The sequence below is a fragment of the Sylvia atricapilla genome, chromosome 2 (genome assembly GCF_009819655.1).
Source record: "Sylvia atricapilla isolate bSylAtr1 chromosome 2, bSylAtr1.pri, whole genome shotgun sequence".
Lineage (NCBI taxonomy): Eukaryota > Metazoa > Chordata > Aves > Passeriformes > Sylviidae > Sylvia > Sylvia atricapilla.
This window is the reverse complement of record NC_089141.1, coordinates 27,012,770-27,019,741: the sequence shown is the minus strand read 5'-3', so window position 1 is coordinate 27,019,741 and position 6,972 is coordinate 27,012,770. Positions and strand designations below refer to the sequence as shown.

Genomic DNA, 6,972 nt, shown 5'->3' with positions numbered 1-6,972 from the left:
GTAATGGGTTTGGATAAAGAGACCTGCCTCTTTATAGGTGGTGTAAGGAGAGGCAAGATGAGACAGGTAAAAGGGCACAGGAATGAAAGGAGTTGGGATATGCTGTCAAAACCAGAGGTTTTCTGGATAAAAGCATTTCCTTGAGAAAGACTCTGGAAGTTCCCAGTTGATGCTATACAGTAACATGGGGCAGATGATAATTTTTAAGGGGTGAAAGGGCAAGTGACCTTCTGACATGCATTCTAAGTCTGGGTTGAAGGAAGGAATTTTTTGATGGACCACCAACTCCCTAAACCGAGCGAGCACAGATAAGGTAGAGGTTTATCTGAACCGTGCCTGTTATTTTGTGAAACTCTGTAACTCCTTGTTGCATTCTTAAGAATAAAAACTGTGGTATAAAAAAAGCCATTCAAATTCAGGTCTTAGCTTGTTTTCTTGGCTTCATCACATTAAGGTATGTTTTGCCTTCGAATCAGGTGTGGCAGTTCCTGTACCCTCATATTTATTAAGCTCCTGTCCTCTGCTCTGCTCTTCACTATCATTTTCCTGGTTGGAGACTTTTATTTATATATGGTTTATATTTATTTAACAAATATTTTTAGGTTTGACCCCATCTTCTTTGCACAGCCACTTTCCCTTTCCTGCTTCAGTTATATACTTAAATGAAAAACTATCTCTTCTTTTAAAAATCCATTTTCCAGATTGATGCTGCATTATATCTACAAGCATATGAAGGAAAAGTTTTATGGATGTTCATCCAGGTAGCTACAGTGGGACTTTTGCTTCTTTGCTTTGCATGTTATGGAGACACTGCACATCTCTGTCAGAAGTTCTGAGCATCTTTCACATACAGTTTCCTTACCGCTGCACTCCACACTAAAGAGTCTCAAATTCCTTGGGGTTTAATTTCTTTTGAAACAAAACATGCATATGCAGTGCAGGCTTATTCTTATTTATCTTCCCACTGAATTTATATGTAAGGAAATAATGATCACACGCTCCAAATTTATTTTTGATGGCCACCTGCTCTATGACTTAATTGCTATTTACAACTAACGAATCTTTTGTAGGTTCAGTGATGGTTTGGTGAAGGAATTTGTCATGTCATGCTGAGAATTATAGGCCTGAGGCCCATTATGATGATGAGAGATGATTCACTGGTCCATAACTCAAGTTATTTTCCCCATGGCAGCAGAGTTCTTACTAGAGTTTATCTCTTTTATTATTTGCTCTCTGCCTACGTATCCAGGTATGAACTTGAGCAGTTCATGGCTGGCACTGAGCTGCACCAGAGAAAAGCCTCTTTTAGCTTTCTGAGTTCCATCTAAACAACCTGTAACATCATACATATGATATTAATGAACTGTTTTTGTTTTCCTTTCTACCTGTCTTTTGCTTCTTTCTGTCCTGAACAGCAGAATTTTTAACACTGGGGATGACTGTTATGCTGCCATATTCCTGGTACTTGTGTGATATCTAGTTTACTCCCTATATTTTTCCTACCAATATCTGAAAGGCGGTTACAAAGATAATGGAGCCAAGGTCTTCTGAACAGTAGCAGGTGATGTAACAAGGGGCTGAGGCAACAAGCTGAAATTTGGTAGGTTCAGGCTGAGCTTCAGGAACAACTTTTTTGCCAGAAGGGTAAAAGGAACAGGACCCCAGAAAGGTGGAAGTATCTCCACTCTTTCCAGATTTGGTTGGAGAAAATTATGGCGACCTGTCTGAGTCAGAGGTTGGGCCAGAGAGCTCTGCAGGTCTCCTCCCACTATCACTTCTCTGATTCCACAACATCGCTTGAGATTCCCTGCAGTGCACCGGCATCTGCCACTCTGGCCTCCCCTGCTTCCCTCAGCTGAACGAGATGGTCCTTTGGCTACTGCTGTTGTCTGCTGCTGCTTCTCTCACCACAATGAGCGTATTCTTTCCCCCTGGTGTTTAGGCCTCTGCTCATTGATACCTCCTTATCTGTCATCACATAGTGATTTAACAGGTTTTCATCTCCCTGAGTAGGAAAACAGATACACAGTGCTCTCCCAGCAGCTGTAGCACCAATGAATGGCTCTCTTGAGCTCGATGCCTTCATGGGAAAGCTGTGCTTTGTTGGAATACATGGGTGCCCTCTGAGAGCATGAATAATGCTGGACAATAGCCTTTAGAGCCAGGGGAGCACAGGTGAGTGCATCTCAGACTGGCAGAGACCCACAGGCTGTGCTGGTAGGTGTGTGATCTTACCCTGGAGAGGCAGTGGGAGCATCAGGCAGAGCACCTGGCCACATCTGACAGCTCATGACTCATAAGCATAGCTTCTGCAGGAAGAGCTAATGTTCCTTGTGGGGCTTTTCCAAGCAGGACTGAACTGCTGAGTGAGGATGGGACTGGGATGCGAAGGATAAGTCACTATCCAGACCCCCGAGCTGTGACTGGGGGTTATCACGGTTTCCTGCAGGTGTGTATCCATGATTTTAGCTGGCCACAGCAAAGGTGAGTCCTGTTACTGTGAGGAGAGGAAGCAGACCAGCAGAGAACCAGCCAACTTCTCTCCATGTGTTTGAAAGACAGAGAAAAGGCAGTAGTTAAACACCATCAGAGCTCATCCATTTCCTTTCTCTCAGCTCGTTTTATCCCCGGTGACGTTTCCTCCTGCAAAGTCAGGGCTGAATCGGCAGCTGCTGGTGGCACTACAGGCCCACCAAAGGGCTAAAAGGGAGCTGGAGTTGGCTCATCCCACGGCAGAGCAACCGTCTTCTTTCCACTTGAAGAAGGTGGTGCAGGGAGAAAAACAAAAACAAAAACAAACAAAAAAAAACCACCCACTTGCTTCCTCCTCCAAGTCTTTCACAAAGATAAAGTAGTCTAAAAAGCGAATGTGCAGAAAGGTGACTGCTTGCAAACACTGCAGGTTGGGAAGGCTCCTTGAACCCAGCAGTTGTGCCTCATTTCCCTGCTGCCTCCAGGCTCCCAAGTTTGGTGCAGGAAGAGTTAATTGGTTTAAATGTAGGGTTTTTTTTTCTCCCTGTAGCTTTGTCAGAGTGAAAGTGAAGTAGCTCTAGTAGCCAGTGTGGGGGCTTCTCCTGCACCCTTCACCCTGTAATGAAGGTCACTCAGTGAAAACAGGGTCCTCCTAAAGGTAAATGCTCTTCCAGAGAGGAAAATGGTAGAGGGTGAAGTAAAAAGTGCCCATCCCCCAGGCAGAATCCCTGCCGTGTATGGTCTAGGATGGGGAGGAGGTATACTCTGAGATCTCCACACACAGCTTTCAGTGGGCTGGTGAGGGCCCTGCCTTATGTTCTGGCTCATGGCCACTCTGTGGCTCTCCAGCAGGGTCAGCATTGCCCTGCTTGCTCAGACAAACCCACTGCAGCAGTCAAGGAGGGAACACTGCTGACTACAGGTGACCAGGCGGCCAAAAGTCCATGTAGATGTATCAAAGCTGCTAGGAATGGGGACACATCACTTGGCTTCAAGGACTGAGCCTAGGAGACAAGAGATGGAGCATTTGTTTGTGTGTCCACCCCACAGCACCAGGCCCAGCAATCACCCAGCTGTGTTTAGCCAGTGAGGAAAAGAAGTGCCTGGGGGGAAAAAGGGTCCCCCTGTCCTCCGGCAGTGAAACTGCCCTGCACCTTCATACCACCTCTCCCAACACCCATCATCACAAGTTGCTCATCTTCTTTTCCTTGTGGGCAGACTTTTGTACTGTGCTATCAATAAATTCCCAGGTTACCTCCTCCAGAACTTCCAAGAGTTCATGTCATTCCAGCAGTGGCATCATTCGAGAGAGATGTGATGACTAGTTTGACCTGCCACAACACAGAAATTCCTCTCCCAAACACACATTTCTCCAGTCACTGGCACTGCTGACATGGCACCTGCAGCATCACCCCCTGCCTCAGCGTCAGCTTGGTCCCAACACAAGCACCAGCCACCTACAGCTGCCCTGGCAGAGCCCATCTCTGTGAGTGCCCATCTCAAGGCACCAGGTGGGCATCAGGGGCAGAGGGACGAGTTCTTCATCCTGCCCAGACCTCCTCACCCCTCATCTACCCACCATGGGGATCAAAACCTCTGAGTCACTTCACTTCTTCCTGGACCCCCATGCTTTCTTTCTGGTGTCCTCTCATACCCATCCTCTCTGTCCTTCTCTATCCTTTCACTTCTTCAGCTTTTATGTGACTCCCTGAGGTTCTGAGGGAGCAAACATCTCATTTCCTTCAGGGGAAAAGAAATTTTATGACTGAAGGTGAAGAAACAGAAGAAAGGTCTGTAGCAAGTGGGCTGGACCCCAGTGGACAGGCACAAGAAAACAGCCATGTCCCAAGGAGTTAGACACACAGCTGGACCCGATGTTCAGCTGGAGGTTGATGGCAGTAGAGAACTATTGTAAAAAATGCTTCCCCCTGTTGGAGCTGTTGAGGTTCTCACTCTCCTTGCTAGTGTCAGATTGCTCCTGTGTCTCCTTCTGAGCCAGCAGGGAAAAGCAAGCCATGCCTGCAGATTAACAAGTTATGACACATCAGTGCAGCCAGTACAACTGGCCCTGGGTCTGTGTGGCTTTGGCTCCCTTGTTTCCTGTCACATGTGTGTGCCTGACAAGAGCACACACACAGCCAGCTGCTGAGGAACATGGTTGTTTAGCTGTGACAACTCGCTGCCTACTCCTCTGCTCCAGGCAACACAACATCACTGACCCTTCTCTTCCTCTGCAGAGCAAGGGAGATCCCAAGGACAGGAGGGCAATGCTATTGCTGCTGTCATCTTCATCACTGACCTCTTCACTGTGCTCGGGAGAAGAGCAGGCGGGAGTTTAAAATGCTGAGCCTCTTCCCTCGTGGCCGAGAGGCAGAGAAGAGCATCTGCCTCTCCCCTGCACCGCAGCTTAAGAGAGATGGAGGTCAGGATATCCCAGGATCCTGCAGGGAGAGGCTGGGAGTAGACGAGCTGGAGACTCATTTCTGGTGGAAGGCAGCATGAGGTGATGTTTTGCACTGCTTTGGTCTTGCTGCATTTTACTTCTTTTTTTTTGTTTGTTTGTTTCTCTCTCCTTTTCAAGTAAACCAAAGCCTAAGCAACTTTGAAAGGCTTCAGAATAGAAGACACCTTTGTGCCACTCACCTGCAGTCCTTTGCCTCCTGTGCCTTGACACACGCTGCTCAGAAAAGCCAGGCCTGTCCAAATATTAACAGAGTGCTTGGTTGGTATGGGAGGGGGAGGGCTGCCCTTGGTGGAGGAGCTGAGTGACCATTCAAGGGTGGACTCACAGGAAAACACATCTTCATCCAGGGAGGGCAGCTGGGACAGCCTCAGCTCCGTGCTGCATTGCTGTGTTACAGGCAACACGCTTTTAGAAATGCCTCTTCTCTGGTTTCAAAGAAAATGACATTGCCTCTAGGTGTGTTTGTACAACTGCATATATGATGTGGAAATACAGGTACATGCATGTCTGTGTACATGCTGTAAGTACATATACAACATATACGTAGATGTGTACTTGTAGATGTATATAAGTGCATTTGGTCAATGCCTGCAAGGCATTAACCAACATCTTTACATATTTATGCATTTTATGTGTGAGGCTGAGCCTATAAGCAGGCAAAAATTGGTACTTCAAAATGGTAAATCCTCAAGCAGGGGAGGTTATGGGTTAAACTGATGGCAAATCAAGCAATCAGGAAAACAGGACTCCTCAGGAGAAAGCTGCAATAAATTTTTTTTTAATAGATGTTTCACTGCTGGGAGTTTACAAGATGAAGAAGATCTGTGTCTCTGTAGTTGTAAAAAAAAAAAGACAGACACAATTCAACACTTTTCTGGCCTAACAGGGAATTTGAAGGTTAACACTTAGAAATCTTGTATAAAACCAAAGGGGGAGGGGGCTGGAAAGCAGAAGGAAGGGGTATGGAAAAGAGGTATATGGCACACAATAAAAGTGAGAATTTATGAAGCATACAAGGTGATAAGGAGTGTTCAAAATAATCTGGAAAAACTGGATTGCTGCAAGTGCTAACGGCACTTGGAAGCAGTTTTTTTCAAAATACATTGAAAACTAAGAAATAGCAGTGAGAGCCTAGGCTCTTACTGGGTGGATATATGTAAAACTGTTGATAGTAAAGACTTTTAATGGGGGCTTCTTGATACAGAAAAGTTAGTTTTTTGCATATAGAAAGAAACGGATTTGAGTATTCACACTACAGGAGGATAGTAAAAAACTTCTTCATCTTTCTGCAAACTAAGGAAAGTTTTAACAGCATCTATTAAGCATAAGTATTTTCAGATCAGTAGCCAAGCAAATTTGCATCTCAGAGTAATTAAAAAAATTGACTGAGGAGGCATCTGGCCCAATGGAGTTAGATATTTAAAAACTCTGGTGCAGTAGAGAAATCCCAAGATCTTGGAAAAACCTGTGCCAGAGAGAGAGAAAGCGAGATTACACCTGACTGTTAGATGGTCCTGTAGTAATAACCATAGGTAAGAGAGTGTGAAGTTATTACAAGTCAGCTAACAGATGCTCCAATAATTAATATAATTTTCATAATTTAGTATTTAAAAAAGAAAGTTGTGAGAAACAAACCTGACTTCATCCTTTTACAAAATAGTGCACTTGGTTGATGAAAGCACGGGTGCAAACAAATCAAGAAAGTTGTAAATTCTGATAAAAACAGAATAGCATCTGTACACATGACAATTTGCATTACAGGCATTAATTAGCAGGTAACAGGCAAAACTTCAGTGTCCAAAAAGAAGAACCAACCACTGCTGAAAATGTGTGTATCTCTGCAAGAACTGTGCTGTTTAATAATTGCACCAGGAGATACAACTGTAAAAAACACTGTTGATAAAATTTGCAAATGTCAAGGTCAGCAGCTAAAGGAGAGGGAGTCCTTCAGATGAGCGCAAGTCACCTGTCCTGGTGAACATCCTCAGCCAAGACAGGATGCTCAGTGGTGGTAGTGGAGTCTCTTCAGGTCCTGG

The 6,972-nt window shown here is 45.2% G+C and overlaps 1 long non-coding RNA gene across 1 annotated transcript; it reads left to right on the top strand.

Moving 5' to 3' along the window:
* Positions 1 to 3,181: 3,181 nt before the first annotated feature.
* On the top strand, positions 3,182 to 5,114 carry LOC136373980 (uncharacterized). The gene is made up of 2 exons (XR_010745779.1): positions 3,182 to 3,983; positions 4,710 to 5,114. It is a non-coding gene; the product is annotated as an uncharacterized lncRNA (long non-coding RNA).
* The last annotated feature ends 1,858 nt before the right edge of the window (positions 5,115 to 6,972 follow it).